Source organism: Mirounga angustirostris, unplaced genomic scaffold, assembly GCF_029215605.1.
Source record: "Mirounga angustirostris isolate CCGP_5_RB_7025 unplaced genomic scaffold, mMirAng1.0.hap1 SCAF_2, whole genome shotgun sequence".
Lineage (NCBI taxonomy): Eukaryota > Metazoa > Chordata > Mammalia > Carnivora > Phocidae > Mirounga > Mirounga angustirostris.
The window spans coordinates 34,622,755-34,640,509 of NW_026991710.1; positions in this window are offsets into that span (position 1 = coordinate 34,622,755).

Consider the following 17,755-nt stretch of genomic DNA (forward strand, 5'->3'; position numbering starts at 1 on the left):
GTTCTCTCTAAAGAAGGAGGTGGCTACCTGAGTCCAGGCAATTGTTTTCATATGAAATCTCCAGCCTTTTAAATGTTGACAATTCAAAACATTTTCCAATGTGTGCCAACCCAACTTGTGAGGCTCCACAAAATACATCTGCAAGTCTAAGTTTGTTCCCAGGCAGCCCACTCGTTTGCAACCCACAATTAAATCTTCTCTTGGCTTTCCTGTCAGCTCCTACACACTTGCTCTCCTAAGCGTCATTCCCTTTGACAAACATATTGAGAAATAGCTAAGGAAAATATTTACTTTCGGAATGTCTTGGGTCATTCCAAGAAAGAAGCTCAAAGAACCATCAATCAGCCGGTTGTATTGCTATGATTCATAACACTTTCATGCAGCATTATTTGTGTATTTTCACCAAAGACTGCTATTTTAGAAACACCCATGTTCAGTGTTTTGCCGAACCACGCCCTTCCCCTTAATAGTTTCCTCTTCTGAGTGACTCAAAAGGACAGGAAAATGCGCATACATAACAAAGTAGAACTTTCCCTAAACTTCTTGAGCATCGTTTCATCAAATGTAGTTGTTCCAGCATTGTTTCGTTTATCAAAAAGCATTTTTGAGGTACCTGGGGGGCTCAGACGGTTAAGCGTCTCCCTTTGGCTCAGGCTATGATCCCCGGGTTCTGGGATCGAGCCCCGCATCGGGCTCCCTGCTCAGTGGGAAGCCTGCTTCTCCCTCTGCCTGCCACTCCCCCTACTCATGCTCTCTCTCTCTCTGACAAATAAAATTTTTTTAAAAAAGGCATTTTTTGGCATGTATACATACACCTCCCTATTCTATAGATGAGAAATGAGGTATAAGAGGAGTAAGTGACTTACTCTGGATGAGTATAAAATTTTACATAACTCTGTATTTCACCAACCGTCTCCAACCAGGGGGGACTAAGTAAACCTCCTATTCAACTGTGCCTGGCTCTCGTGTCCGGGACCTCACACGAGACCAACTACGTGGACCTCTGAGCATAGCTGGAATTTGGCAGAATTTAATCTACACTCAAATGGGGAGCAGAACATTCTTTTTATAGTAAATGTATACTTACAAAATTCTCAAATGGACTTAGAATTCCATTTTTACCTCTTAGGTTTTGATTTCTTTCTCTGAGCAGGGAGACGAGAGCTGGCCCTTGTGACATGACATTGGGCATCTTAGCATTTGCTGGAAAGGGTGCTCTCCAGCCAACCACACTCCTGGCCAGAACCCCATTGACTTCTGCCCTGACACACGACACTCCCAAAGCCTCTCTACCCTCCCCAGATCCAGACCTGGGAAAAAGTAGCCTGCCTGATAACACGTTTGTCCAGCCCAACCTTTGTTTCACAACGGGAACTCCACTTTCTCAAACTCAACAGCAAAGGCCTGAACAAAGGAAGGACCTCTTTCTAACCACTCTGATGGGGAGATGACCCTGAGGACACAGCACAGTGATTCCTATGTCACAATATTATTTCACTGCCATCAGATTTACGGACAACATTAAATCAAGGCATTTCATTTTTCCAGCAGGAATAATGACATTATCCATGAAAACCTGTTTTCTTTATTGTCTACCAAGGAGCCAGAGAATTATTTCAGTGTCCCCTGTTGGTTTAGAAAATACTGTGGCTGGAAAGTGACTGAAGTATAACTCTAGGAAGCCCCATAAACATTTTATCCAGCACTACACTCCCACTTCCTATGAGCCAGCATGAATTACTATCCCGAGCTCTGATCCTGGAGCATTCAGCAGTTCCTCTGAATCCATGAAAAGTTCTGGTAGTATTTCATGTTTTCCAATACTTTGAAGACTGAGAAGCTACACCTTGTTTATATGATAACACTCTGGGAAACAAGTGGAGTGTTTGATTAGCTAATGTGGAATGCTTATTCTGAGATGATCCAAGAAAAGGAGGAATAATCAAGGTAATTTGCCTTATCAAGGTAATTTGCCTTATCAAACAGTAAAATTTACTATAAAGATAAAAATAAACAAGTACTTATCTTGGGCAAGAGTTAATAAACTAATTATAATTAACATAGCAAAGTATATGGCCCAGAAATAGACCCAAATATGGATGAAAATTTTAGTGTATAATAATAATGGTATCACAAATCAGTGGCTAAAGGAGGAACAGTTAATTGTCACCTCTTCACAATAAAATTAATCCCAGATGAATTAAAGTGTTAAGTGAAAAAAAAAAAAGAAAGAATGATAGGTTTAAATATGTTCAAATACATAATAAAGGGAATTATAAGCAAAATTTAAAAGTGATGAAAAACTGGGGGAAATATTCCCAACAAAGAAGACAAAGGTTAATATTTTCAACATAAGAAGCCCTTTGCAAATCAATAGAAAATAGGCAAAAGGACATTAAAAAGCTGGATGTAAAAGAAATATAAATGGCCAGTAAACATGAAAAAAAATGTTCAACTGTACTGGTGATCAAAGAAATGTAAATTAAAACAATATTAAGATAAGACTCTCCCTACACCCCCCAAAATAGAAAGTCATTCAATCATACTAAGAACTAAAAACATCCATATCACAAAAAAATTGTTTTAAAGGCTACAAACCATGAGAAGTTTTGTCACAGGTACAACCAACAAAGAATTAGTATCCAAACTGTATAAGGAATTTCAAAATATCAGTAAGAAAAATACGAACAGGTCAATTAAAAAAATGGACAAAAAACATGAAGAGTGAGATCATAGAAAATATGAACAGCAAGAAAAAGCAAAAATATATTCAATTTCATTAAGAAGAAAATGCAAATTAAAACCATTATGAGATGTCATTTTATGCCCACAAAATTGATAAATATTTAAAGCTTTGATGACACCAAGCGTTGGTGAAGATATGAAGCAATGGAAACTCAAACACTGCTGATAAAAATGTATATTGGTAAGAGGTTAATATCCAAAATATATAAAGAACTTACACAACTCAACACTAAAAAAACAACTAATCTAATTTAAAAATGGGTAGAGAACCTGAATAAACATTTTTTCCAAAGACATGCAGATGGCGAACAGACACATGAAAAGATGCTCAACATCACTCATCATTTTCCTAATCTCATTTCCTATCTCATTGTGATATCAGCTCACACCTATCAGAATGGTGAAAATAAAAAACAGAAACAGGTGTTGGTGAGGATGTGGAAAAAAGGAAACCCTCATGCTCCATTGGTGGGAATGCAAATTGGTGCAGCCACTGTAGAAAAGAGTACAGAAATTGCTCAAAAAAAAAAATTAAAAATAGAACTACCATATGATCTAGTAATTCCACTACTGGATTTTTATCCAAAACAAAACAAAACAAAAACACTAATTCAAAAAAATATATTGACCCCTATGTTTATTGCAGCATTATTTACAATAGCCAAAATATAAAAGCAACCCAAGCATCCATTGATAGATAAATGGATAAAGAAGATGTGCTTTACACACACACACACACACACATACAGAGGAATATTATTCAGCCATAAAATAGAATGACAACTTGCCATTTGCAACAACATGGATGGTCCTAACGTGAAATAAGTCAGCCAGAGAAAGACAAATACCATATGATTTCACTCCTATATGGAATTCAAGAAACAAAACAAATGAACAAAAAAAAAGAAAGAAAGAAAGAAAAAAAGAGACAAACAAAAAACCCCACTCTTAAATACAGAGAACAAAATGGTGGTTGCCAGATTGCAGAGGTGGTGTGAAATAGATTTTTTTAAAGAATATATATTGGGGGGCGCCTGGGTGGCTCAGCTGTTAAGTGGCTGCCTTCAGCTCAGGTCATGGTCCCAGGGTTGGACCCCTGCTCAGTGGAGAGCCTGCTTCTCACTCTCCCACTCCTCCTGCTTGTGTTCCCTCTCTCGCTGTCTCTCTCTCTGTCAAATAAATAAGATCTTTTAAAAAATAAAGAATATATATTGGTAAATAATTCTGCATTAACTAGCGAAACTGATGAAGCTCATACCCCTTAATGTAGCAATTCCACTTCCAAAACGTAACTACCTTAGCCTAAACTCTACTCTTTTTTTATTTTTTATTGTTATGTTAATCACCATACATTACATCATTAGTTTTAGATGAAGTGTTCCATGATTCATTGTTTGTGCATAACACCCAGTGCTCCATGCAGAACGTGCCCTCTTTAATACCCATCACCAGGCTAACCCATCCTCCCACCTCCCTCCCCTCTAGAACCCTCAAGTTTGTTTTTCAGAGTCCATCGTCTCTCATGGTTCATCTCCCCCTCTGATTCCCCCCCCTTCATTCTTCCCCTCCTGCTATCTTCTTTTTTTTTTTCTTAACATATATTGCATTATTTGTTTCAGAGGTACAGATCTGAGATTCAACAGTCTTGCACAATTCACAGCACTTACCAGAGCACATACCCTCCCCAGTGTCTATCATCCAGTCACCCCATCCCTCCCACCCCACCCCCCACTCCAGCAACCCTCAGTTTGTTTCCTGAGATTAAGAATTCCTCTATCAGTGAGGTCATATGATACATGTCTTTCTCTGTTTGACTTATTTCGCTCAGCATAACACCCTCCAGTTCCATCCACGTCGTTGCAAATGGCAAGATCTCATTCCTTTTGATGTACCTTAGCCTAAACTCTAGAGAAACTCAAAAAACTCTCACAAATGTCCTCCATGAGACATGTTCAAGAATGACCCTCTCAGCACTGTTTGGATATAAATTATGCCATCTCATTTGAGCAGTGAAAAATGAGCAAACTACAAAGTGTACACATACATTTGGATGAATCTCAGGAAAAAATAATAGGTTAAAATAACAAGCCACCACATGCTCAATTGGGCAACACATATACTAAAAATAACAAGATGCCCCATATGACATACACTGTGACACCATTGACATAAAGTCTAAGGACAATAGAAAACTAAGCATTATAGTCTCCTGGGAGGTACATAATATGTGATAAAAGTAAAACAAAGCAAAGGAATAATATAAAATTCAGGATTTGGGGTCAGAGCGGGGGAATGCGGTCAAGTGTACGCTGGGAATATCAACTTTATTGCCTTTTTATTTTTTATCATTCATAAGTTCTGTTTTGAGTACCTTCAGTCTTACTAGATATTACCAAACTGCTTTTTTTTAAGATTTATTTTTTTTAGAGAGAGTGCGCACAAGCAAGTGGGGAGAGGGGCAGAGGGAGAGGAGAGGGAGAGGAGAGAATCCTGAAGCAGACTGCCTGCTGAGCAAGGAGCCCAGTGTGGGACTTGATCCCACGACCCTGAGATCATGACCTGAGCTGAAATCAAGAGTAGGATGCTCAACTGACTGAGCCACCCAGGCGCCCCACCAAACTGCTTTTTAAAGTGATTGTTTCTACTAATCTGATAACAATGTGTGGAAGATCCATTCCCCCCATCCCCCCAAATTTGCTATGTCAGGCTTCTTAATTTTTGCCTGTCTGGTGGAAGGAAAATGGTGCTAATCATTTTGATTAGCATTCCCCTGACTACTGGTAAAACTGAGCATATTTTCACATCTTTGTTGAACGGTTCAGTTTCACTTCAGTGAATTGCCCGTTCATTTCTTTTGACAATTTTCCTATTTAATTGCTTTTCTTCTTTTTTTTTTTTATTACTTTTTAGGGATTTTGTGAAGATTCTAGAACCTACTTCTTTATCAATCACATGTGTTTCAAATGCTTCTCAATCTGTGGCTTGTCTTGTGAATTTCATCATGTCTTTCAACAGTCAGTTTTTAATTTGACATAGTAAATATATGAATATTTGTACATGTTTTGTGCTTCTTGAGTCTCATTTCAGAAATCCTTCACTACAATCCTATAAAGATATTCTGCTATCTACTCTTAAAATTTTTTAAAGATTTGAATTTCACATTTGGATCTTAATCAAGTAAAGTAGGGTCTAATGTTTTCCCCCTTTGGATAGTCTGTTTTCCCAGAACCACTTATGAAATAACTCATCCTTTGTTCTGCTTATTTGTAATGTCACTTCTGTGAGAGGCTGTTCTGCATAAGTCTGAGAGTCTGTTTTGGGACGTTTCTCTATTCCATTTGGTCTTTTTGTCTATCCCTACACCAGTATCGCACTTCTTAATTAGTATATTTTGAGATTAAGCCTTGATATGTTGAAGGGCAAATGTCCTTCCTTTCTCAAAATTGTCTTGGTCATTTTTGGACTTTACTCCACCATATGAATTTTAAGGTAAACTATAAAGTTTCTCAAAATTGCCTCTTGGGATTTTGATCAAAATCAAACTTATAGAGTATAATTTTCTAATTGGTTTTGTTAGTATACAAAAATACCACCTTTTTTTCCCCTAAAGATTTTATTTATTTATTTGGCAGAGAGAGATACAGTGAGAGAGGAAACACAAGCAGGGGGAGTGGGAGAGGGAGAATCAGGCTCCCCGCTGAGCAGGGAGCCCGATGTGGGGCTCGATCCCAGGACCCTGGGATCATGACCTGAGCCGAAGGCAGACACTCAATGACTGAGCCACCTAGGCGCCCCCAAAATACTACCTTTTTAATGTTACTCTTGGACCAGCAACTTTGTGGGACTCTATTATTAGTTGTAACACATTGTTTATCGTTTCTCAGGCATCTTCTATGAGGTCAATCATTATCTACAAATAAAAAAAGATTATTTTGTCTCTTTCCAATTACACCTTCATTTTTTCATGTGTTATTGTATTGTTAAGATGACTGGTAAATGGTGATAATGAGTATCCTTGTCTCCCATTGTTATTTTCTAAGTTATTTCATTTTTAAATTTTATTTATTTGTTTTTAATACTTATTAGTGAAGTATAGTTGACATACAATGCTATATTAGTTTCAGGTGTACAGCATGGTGATTTGACAATTCTATATATTATTCAGTGCATCCCACCATAAGTGTAGTCAGCATCTGTCTCCATATAATGTTATTACAATATTAAGTATATTCCCTGTGCTTTTGTACTTTTGTACTAAAATCACACCGTTATTTACATTGGCAAAACAATTAGAAAACACTCTAGGTATCTAGCGATAGGGAAATAGTTGTGAAAATTATGGTCATTACAATAACATTCTACCATTGAAAAATTGCATTTTCAAAAACATTTCATTTAAATTGTCAAAATACTGACAGTGAAGGGGCGCCTGGGTGGCTCAGTCGGTTAAGCATCCCACTGATGATTTCGGCTCAGGTCATGATCTCAGGGTCGTTGAGATCCAGCCCCGTGTTGGGCTCCACACTCAGCGGGGAGTCTGCTTGAGATTCTCTCTCTCCCTCTGCACCTCCCCCTGCTCATGCACGCTCTCTCTCTCAAATAATAATAAATAAATAAATCTTAAAAAACACACTAAAATACTACATCAAAAAGCTGTGATATCAAATGATACATATTATGATTCAAGTTTTATAAGTAAAATATATATCATATGTTTTGTATTCTATATGTAATGCAAGTATCCCCAGCTTTCAAGACCTACAGGATTGAGTTTCCCCATAATATCAAATATAAATCCATGCCCCATCCTACAGGGCTCCGGGAAGTCTGGTCCTCTCTTCAGTTACATGTGATGGCCTTCAGCGTGTTCCGGCTGTGGTTTTCCACCTTCCATCCTTCCACGACTGCTACCAGCTGCCTCTTCAGGCTCTTTTGCCTATTTGGTCATTCTCTTGATACTAAAGCCCCAAACATGGACACAACCCATCACTTCTTTATTCTTCAGACACCAGCTAACAGAGGACTCTTGTAGTTTAATCGACTTAAATATGGCTTCAGGATAGCATAGCCAAATTACAAGGCAAGAAAAAAACCCACCAAATTACAATTCATGTGTCATTGCTCTTAAAATCCATTGGCCACACCTGTTTGCAGGGAGTTGTGCCTTTTCCTCCTCCTTAGCCGTGGCCTCCGGTCAGCTGTGGCATGAAAGACGCACTCAACTAGAATTTGCTCTTTCATCCTATGTCTCTTCCCCTCATTCCCCACTCCTGCCCCTTGGAATTCTCCCCTTATATATGAACATGCTAGAGGAATCAGATCAAGTCAGCCGTTAGCATGATGATTTCTTAGGGCTACCCTCAGTCCACAGTGAAAGCAGCCTTTACCTTATCGAATGTCTCCGTTAACATCTCAACCTAAAGAAGGAGCACAGACTCTGGAGTTGGAATGTCCAGGTTCAGAGTCCAGCTCCACCACTAATTACCCATGACCTTGGGTAAGTTGTTTATCCTCTCTGTACGTTAGACATGAGGCATAATAGAACATACCACATAGTGTTATTGTGAGAGTTGAATCGGAAAATGTATTTAAAATAGGACATATTCTGGCATACAAAAAAGGTTCGCAGTTTCCACTAACATTGGTATTACCCTGTGTTGGTAATAATATACCAAAAGTTATAGCAGTAAAACTACTCTACCATTATTCAGGGCTACAGTATGAAAAAAGAGCTCCTGCTGAACTTGTATCTCTATGGCTAGACAGGCTTATCAGCATAGCTCTTCCGAGAAAAGAGTCTACCCCCCAAATAAACCCTAGCCTACATCATTAGGGCCACAAAGAGTGCAGAAATATTCACAAACCATTGTGCAAAATAAATATGTACCAACTCAAAAGGAAATAAAATATTGAAATACGTAAACCAAAATACTGATAGCAGTTGTTTCTGATTAGTGAGATTATGGGTGATTTTTATTCTATCTGCATGCTTTTGTGTGTTTTGCCCACACTGACCATCTATTGCTTTTATAATATGAAAAAATAAGAACATTACAAAATATAGAAAGAAAGCCTTCTTCTAAATCCACACCAGATAAGACAGTTTATTAGAATTTATTCAATTATGAAATTCTACAACGAAATGTAGTCTTGGCTTAAACAAAGAGAGAATTCATCTTGGTATTTGGTCCTGGCAGAGCTTTGCCATCGTGTGGCCCTGTTACTGTTCTGGGAGTGGCCTGCGAGCTTTTCAGCTGCAGCCCCTTCGTGCAGTAATTAGAGTTCTATTCCCCTGGGGCTGACTCAGATCTTAACATGAACTTGTAGCTGACACCAGATCCGCATCTCCATTTGCAGCTTACGCGTGCAGCATTCACCCTCTCGCCTTCAAAGGTTGCAAAAAATGCTTCCATAAAACTTACGTCAGTTGTCTAAAACCACAGTGTTACCACTTTCCAGCTTTATTATGGCCTCATATTTGCATAGCCGAATGTACTTTAAGATAGGAAAAGGGATCCAGGTAGAGGTTAATAGCAAATGTCCTCTGTCCTCAGAAATACGACAATTAAGATGAATCAGAGGCTTCGGATCCTGAATCAGATCTGCTCTCCTTGAGAAAATAGCTTGAGAGCCTTTTTCTATCCTGCTAGTCCTTGAAAAAAAAACAACAACAACAACAACAGCAAAGCTTTTCTTAATGGGTTCTGTCATGGAACAGAATCCTAGGGACATCTAATAACAAAGGCTGACAAAAGACGGGTAGATAAGAGAGTCCTAGAAAACATGGTAATTTGACATGGATGAGCATCTCCCAAAGTGTGTTCCTCAGAGGTATGATATGAAATACTCTTCAAGGAAAGAATTCCATGGTCAAACACGCGTGAAAAGTACTGCATATCCTTTTTCTTAGAGATACAGAATACAAATTAAAAGCCCGAGCAGTTCTGCAGTAGCCCATTTAAATGTGTTAAATCCACATTTTCCTAAATATATTTCATCAAGAAACTCTATTCCAGACTCTTCTCAAAAAATCCTCTGACACTTGTGTTCCACAGACTACACTTCGGGAAACATTAACTGAACACTTAATACATTTGGGAAATCATGCAAGTGTCTTGATAATAGGCAGACATGTTTTTTTAATTCTTAGACCATTTTTTAATTCTGGATGTCCAACCTCAAGAATGGCAACAATAAATCCAATGGGGATACTTGCATCTGGAACTTATGAAAGTAGGAAGCGAAGGCTGATACGAGGGAAGGGCCCGGGCCACTGTGGGAATGGCTGGAATTGATTAGCACTTTTTATTCAGGGGTCGACTTCTGCTAGGAGAGTTCCAGTGGAAAGTAGTGCTTTCATTAGGAACTCTGTCAAGAATATGGCTGAAGTATTTATTTCTCATGCAGGAATAATAATTCCTCAAATACAACATTTGTGATACGTCAAGAGACTGAATACTGAAGGAAAGAGTAATTTCCCTATCTAAATGTCCTTCTCCCTCTTCCCTTCACCCAGCACTCAGGAGGAAAGCCTCAAATGCTAGTATCCAAAGATCTCAAGCATTGCACCTTGTCCAGAGGGCCGGTGGCCCTCAATGGATCCTAGAACGTGTATAACCACCTTGAACTAGATTTCAGGAGAACAGACAACCAGTATCAGGTAGTATTGAAAAAGTGTTAGACAATCTGTCCTGAAAGACAAAGGAAAGAATGTGTGAAAATCAGGAAGCCAGTGAAAGGGGCTGATACTGGTCATCTATTTGACCGGCTAAGCCAGATTCTATTCTGGATCATCTCATTTGGTGTTTAGAAGAGTATCCAACAGACACCATTGTGTTTTCTATTTGGAGAATCTTTTGAATGGCAGAGTTTATCACTTGCCCTTGTCTAACTTATGTTTATTTTTGTAAAAGGGGGGAAAGGTAAGGTCAAGAAATATCTTTTTCTTTAATAAATCATTTAATAAAACATTTTGGTTGTTTTGGTAAAACATTTGTGGTAGTTCCCAGCTTCAGTGTTGCTTATCTTTATCCCCTTGTGTAGAATTTGAGAATGATTTTTTTTTTTAAGATTTTATTTATTTATTTGACCGTGAAGAGAGGGAACACAAGCAGGAGGAGTGGGAGAGGGAGAAGCAGGCCTCTTGCTGAGCAGGGAGCCCGACGCAGGACTCAATCCCAGGACCCTAGGATCATGACCTGAGCTGATGGCAGATGCTTAACCAACTGAGCCCCCCAGGTGCCCTGAGAATTTTTGACTCTGAATTGAACTAGTATGCACATCAGTATACTTTTACGTGAGTCAGAGAAGAAAAGTCTGAGTAACATAAATGAGGAAACTCTTGAACAACCTCACAATCTCTCCTTCCATAATAGCTCTCAGAAAGGGGCCTCAATAAAAACCCGGAGATTTCTAATAACTTTAAAGTCACTATTGTGTTCTTCACTGCCTATCCTAACAGATATCCCAAAGATGGGGACTCTTGAATCCAGTCTCCCAGAGTAGACTTCCCAATATCCATTCTACAGCAGTCATGTTTTGTAGGTGAAATTAACCCCTCCATCAGCTCCAGGGCTCTGGTCTGATTGTTATGATCCATCACGATAATCACACCCCCTTGCCATGGATATTGGTTCCAGTGGCCTTGGCGTAAGCCAATCAATGGCTCAATCAGCAGGAATCTCAGAACTTTTGTTAGATAGTTGAGGAAAACCTTCTATCTTTCTCTGGATAAGAGAAAGGAAGCATGTGGACCTAACTGTCCTGACAGATATCCTATAACCCTAAGGGGTCCAGCCTTAGGGTGAAGCCCACACTGTAGATGGCAGATATAGCTCTGAAAAAGTAGAAGAAACAGAGTCCCCAGTGATATCATTGAGCTAACCAGTTCTGAAACTCACACTACTGCAGTTTCATGAAATCTATTAATTCCCTTATTATTTAATCCGATGTGAGTTGGTTTTTCTGTTACTTGGAATGGGAAGCTTCCTAGTTGAGGCAGAAATATTGGGCTATGGCACACTCATAAAAATCACATTAAAATCAACACAGGTGTTCACAATTCCATTCCTGGTAGTACTTGGAATTTTTGATAAAGAATAATATTACGCTTATTTTAAGGTCAAAATTTAATAGGTTCTATAGTTTTTCCTTAGTAACACCTTCTTTGCCTTTAATATCATTGTTGTTGTTTTTTTTAAATAATATCATTGGTTTACCTTTCTTCTTGTTTATTCTTCAACACCAACCTCCTGACTTTCCTATTTAGGGGAAATAAAAACAAGGGGAAGAAGTTTGGTATCTCTTTTTAAGTCAACACAGTTACTTCTACCTCATAAAAAATCCTAGAAAGTTGGCTTTGTTGATAGGGTGTGGCAGGTCTCCTATTTACAAGGGGCCTACCTAAGCAATGAAGTTCAGTTACTCCTTAGGCTAACCAAGTAATGGAAAACATGTGTGCCAGCCCAATTTTGCTGAAAAACAAAACAAAAACATAGCCAGGTGTGGTCAAATCCAAATCCATGGTCTCCCCACCCCCCAAAAATTCCACATTGTATTTCTTTGATTTTCTAAGAATCATATTGCTTTCTCAATCGACCTTTCCTGGAGCTGGAAGGCTAACCGATATGGAAAAAACATAATATTTAATATTCAGATATTGAAGGCTGGGGATGAAAGGCCTCTATAGGCAGGTTTCTTCTGGGTCCTTTGGAAAGCATACTATGGTTTTCCTTCTTCAAGCCACAAGGCAGTTCTCCAATTGACAATATTTGGGCCAAAGCACCAGAAAAATGAATTGTGTGTATAAGACAACACGTACGTACTTAACCCACAGAGATTCATACTATTTATTTCAGAGCCAGGGTGGTTCCCTTCAGCAACCTGTGCTTTAGTTGGTAGCCTACCGGGCAGAATTAGCGAGAGGTTAAAAGAGTTATTTCTACTTGGTGACTAACCCCATTTGATTGTCTTAAGTGTGTCTGGCTTCTAGAGTGTGCTTTTATTTCGGATGATTATGAATGTTCCAAGTGGACTCATTGCAGCCACCTGGCTTAAGGACTGTAAGGCACTTCGGAAATCAAATTTCAGGAAAGAAGATTGGTTTGAGAAACAATGAACAAGGAGAAATCTTCTCTTTGCAGAGCTGCTGTGTGTCAAAGTTTATCCTCATTATATTATGGTAGGAAGAAAAGAACAGATTAAGACATTTAACTGCTTAAAATTTGAGACCCAATTACATTTAACACTGCAAATCTTGTTACAGGACCTGTGGGCTTACCTTTTCCCTGTGTGAAGTCTGGTGTACGTTAGCAAATAACATTTTTTAAAAATCATGGAATGGATCTGAGCTAAGTGGATAATCACCACTACACATTCTCTGCCATATAAAAGAAGCTCTTGTAGGATCCAAAGAGTTTTATAATTCTATCAAAAGTCCTTAAAAAGAAGACCTTAAAATATGCTTCTTCCCTGCCCACCATGGCTAGCGCCAGCATGCTTTAAATTAATAGCAGTTAGATAAGCACAAGTTCTAATTTCTAATATCAGGGGTCATTCAAATGCTCAAACTATCCTTTAAATTGGCTCCCATAGTGAAAGAACCATTAAGGGCTTAGTGATGTTCCAAGAACTCTTCCAGAGAGAGAGAGAGAGGGAGAAAAAGGGAGAGAGAGGGAGACAAGGAGGGAGGGAGAGAGAAAATTGGCTCCTTTTCTTTGGCCAGTAACCCATGTTTTAATTGAATTTTGATGAGATGATGGATGTTGTACTGTATTCCAAGTCTATATGCTAAATTAACAAGGCTGTCTGCTTAGTTTCCTCTTTTGAAGGCGTACTGAGATGAGTTTCTGCTAATTCTCTTACATAAAGCATGATGTGTATGTCTCAGATTCTTGCTTGGTGCCTGGAATTGTCATATTCTGCAAGCTGGTGCTACGCCGAAGCACAAGGTATCGAGTTTGAGGAAGAACTAACTCCTAGCTGAATAATGTTCGATCAGCCAGGAAGAATCCATCTCAATATTTCAAAGGCACCCATAAGGTATTTAAAACTTCCTAACAATATTTTTAAAGACTTATTTGTGCATCTCTTTACAAAAAGAACATGTCTCCAATGTTGAGTGTAGGTATTTCATATTTGTCTATAAAATAAGAGTCATGAATGGAGCAATTGAGAAGATAGGTAATTTCAGCAAATTCTGGCACACGATTATTCATTCGCTTCCCAAGCTTCGGGCTTTAAGAAAAGTTGGGGGTAAACTCTACAACTCATTTTTCTCTTTATTCTGAATAGTTTCAAATCCACAGTCTTTTTTTTTTTTTTTTTTTTTTTAGTATAGTTGACACAGTGTTACCTGAGTTTCCGGTACAATTTAATGATTTGACAAGTATATACATTATGCTCTGTTCACCACAAGTGTAGTTGCCATCTGTCCCATTACATCACGATGACAATATCATTGACTGTATTCCTATGCTGTGCCTCTTATTCTCATGATCCACTCATTCCAATACTGGAGGCCTGTATCTCCCCCTTCCCCTCCCCTTCACCCATTCTGCCCAACCGCCCATCTCCCTCCCCTCTGGCAACCATCAATTTGTTCTCTGTATTTATACATTGGGGTCTGCTTTTTGTTTGTCTATTCATTTGGCTTTGGGGGTGTTTTTTAGATTCCACTTATGAGTGGAATCATATGGTATTCGTCTTTCTCACGTTCTCAGTCTGACTTAATCACTTAGCATAATACCCTCTGGGTCCATTCATGTTGTCTCAAATGGCATAATCTCATCTTTTTTATGGCTGTGTGATATTCTGTTATATATGTATATACAGCAGCCACAAAATTCCCAGGTGGCCATGGACGGACAGAGACCCAGGGCGTGGGTTTATGCTAGAAAATTATCCCCACATGTCCTGAGACACAGGTCTAAACTTCAGGCAAACTCCTCACATCTATCTTGGTCCAGAACTCATCTCTCAAAATAGACCAGCTACCAAGAATCTTTGCAATCCATTCATCCCATATCCCCTTTTTTATGATACTGTTATAGGTTGAATTGTGTCACCCTCAAAAATTTGTATGTTGAAGTCCTATTGCCCAGTACCTAAGAATGTGATCTTATTTGGAAATAAGGTCATTGCAGGTGGAGTTGGTTAAGGTGAGGTCATATTAGAGTAGGCTGGGCCTCTGATGCAGTATGACTGGTATCTTCATGAAAAGAAGAAATTTGGACACGGACATATGCACACACGGAAAGTGTCATATACACATGAAAGCGGGGATTGCGCTGATGCTTCAACAAACCAAGGAACCCAAAGATTGCCAGTAAGATGCCAAAATCTAGGGGAGAGGCAAGGAACAGATGTTCTCACAGCCAACAGAAAGAACGAATCCTGCCAACATCTTGATCTCAGACTTCTAGCTCCCCAAACTGTGAGACAATAAATTTCTGGTTTTTAAGACACCCAGTTTGTGGTACTTTGCCATGGCATACACCATCCCAAGCTCTAGTATTCAAATGTCCCAATAGAAGCATGTATACTTTAAGTTCACATACAGAAGTCAGAAACATTTATCTTCAATGATGAGTCAATTTGTCATGTTTGGGGTGAGGTAGTCTAAAAGAGTATGGCTAGAAAGCCAAAGTTTTCCCCAATTCTTGAGGATATAAGCTATATTGACATTTAATTGAAAACACTAAACAAAATTCACTTTTGACTAATGTTTGCGTGTCATCAGAGATCAAGTAAATCACATCTTCTCTAGGTCTTATCTTCCCCAAGTATGTGATGACAGGCATAGCAAAATAACTATTAAGGTCTCTTCTACCTCTGTATGCTATTAATTATTACATTGTTATTTCTCACTGTAAAATAATATTCTCAATGAAAAAATTTTTCAGAAACCATAGAAAAATACAGTTCACACTTATTCCCAGTACCCAGGGAAACCACACTTTGGAATAGAGCCTGCATTTTAATTTAATAAACAACTGTTACATGAAATGTTTATTTGCATCCAACATACTTTCAAAAAGGGCTTGTGGTGGCTTCCTATACATGCCTAATATTCCAAAGGACTACTGAAATTAGGTTAAAAGTAGAAGGGCTTTGTGATGAATACAAAACCTCGTTGGCCAGAAACAGTTACGCTAACAAGAATAGCTACAGATGTTCACCAACACGTATTCCCTGATGGCAGGGACTTTGCCTGTGTTTCTGCCCCTATATGCTTTGGGTTTATTACAGAAATTGCCTTGAAATGGGGCCACAAATGAGAGGCAATTATCTGAAGACCTTTTTTTTTAAAGATTTACTTGTGAGAGAGAGAGAGAGAGAGCATGAGTGGGGGGGCTGAGCGGGGAGCCCGATGTGGGGCTCGATCCCAGGACCCCGGGATCATGACCTGAGCCGTATGCAGACGCTTAACCGACTGAGCCACCCAGGCGCGCCTATCCGAATACTTTTAAAGACGGTAGGTATTTAAGGAAACTGGTCTACCTAGCATTTTCTAAGCTACTTAACAGCCAAGCAGGGGCAGAGTCTTTACTAAAAGAGGCCACAATTACGAGGTCTAAGCAGCCTGGAAACCACTCATCCTTGAGATATATTTGGTCTTCCAGAGTAAATAAAGATATTTCTAACACCCTATCTTTTTGTAGCAAATATGTTTAAGCTGTTTTCAGAGCAGTATCCAGACACTACCAGTGCTATCTGTGAAATAAAGGATGTAGAGTCTCTCTGGCATTAGCTTTTCCATCTAGCCTGATGTTTGTAACAGTCCAGACTCAAAACTGCTGGCTTAACGCTGAATGGTCTCTACGACAGCCCTTTAATTCATAAATAACTGCTTTCAGAAAGCCAAGCTAGGGGCGCCTGGGTGGCTCAGTTGGTTAAGCGACTGCCTTCGGCTCAGGTCATGATCCTGGAGTCCCTGGATCGAGTCCCTGGATCGAGTCCCTGGATCGAGTCCCGCATCGGGCTCCCTGCTCGGCAGGGAGTCTGCTTCTCCCTCTGACCCTCCCCCCTCTCGTGCTCTCTCTCATTCTCTCTCTCTCAAATAAATAAATAAAATCTTTAAAAAAAAAAAAAAGAAAGCCAAGCTGGCCTTGAGTTTCTATCCTAATTTGTCACTGAAAATTGTACTTTGTTTCCAATAAACCATGAACTTTTTTCTTGCCAAATATTTGCTAAAATATTAAGTGGTATGTTTATCAGAAATGAGTATTTATTGAATAATTATTTCTTTCCACTAGCCATACCATCGATGGAGACTAAGTTTAGTTTCATTCATTCATTACATATGCATTGAGCATCTATTATGTGCTAAATACCAGGGGGACAAAGTAGAATGAGATAAACGTAGTCTTGTTCCTTGAAGAGCCTGCAGGCTCATGGCAGAGCTAGACAAACAAATAATTACAGAACAGGATGATGAGTGCTATTACAGGGGAAGGATGACACAGTGTATGACTCATAGTATAAGCTCAATAAAAATTTGATGAATGAAAGAATTGATGAATGATATGGAAGCACTTGGCAGGGACAACTAATCCAGGCTAGGAGGATCAGAGAAGGCTTCCAGGAGGAAATGATATTTAAACTAAGACCTGAAGGATGAGTAGGAATTTGAAAAAGGAGAAAGGGAGGGGATGGCCAGAGGAGAAAGTATTTTGGGTAGAAAGAACAACAAGTAAAAAAAAAGGAGTCAAGAGACAACATGACACCCTGAAGAAATTGAAACAAATCAAGGATGATTGGAATATAGAGTCACATAAGATAAAGCTGGAAGATAGGCAGGGACAAGACCCTGCACAGATTTGTTAGCACTGTTAAGAGGATTGAATTTTATCCTAAAAACAACAGAGATCAGTGAGAAAGTTTTAGGTGGCCTGCAAACACCATAATCGTATTTGCATTTTAGATGATTCCTCTAGCTACAGGAGAGATCCAATACTAGAGAAGGGGATGATGGTAATCTGGACTGGGCAGTGGCATATAGGAAAAAAAG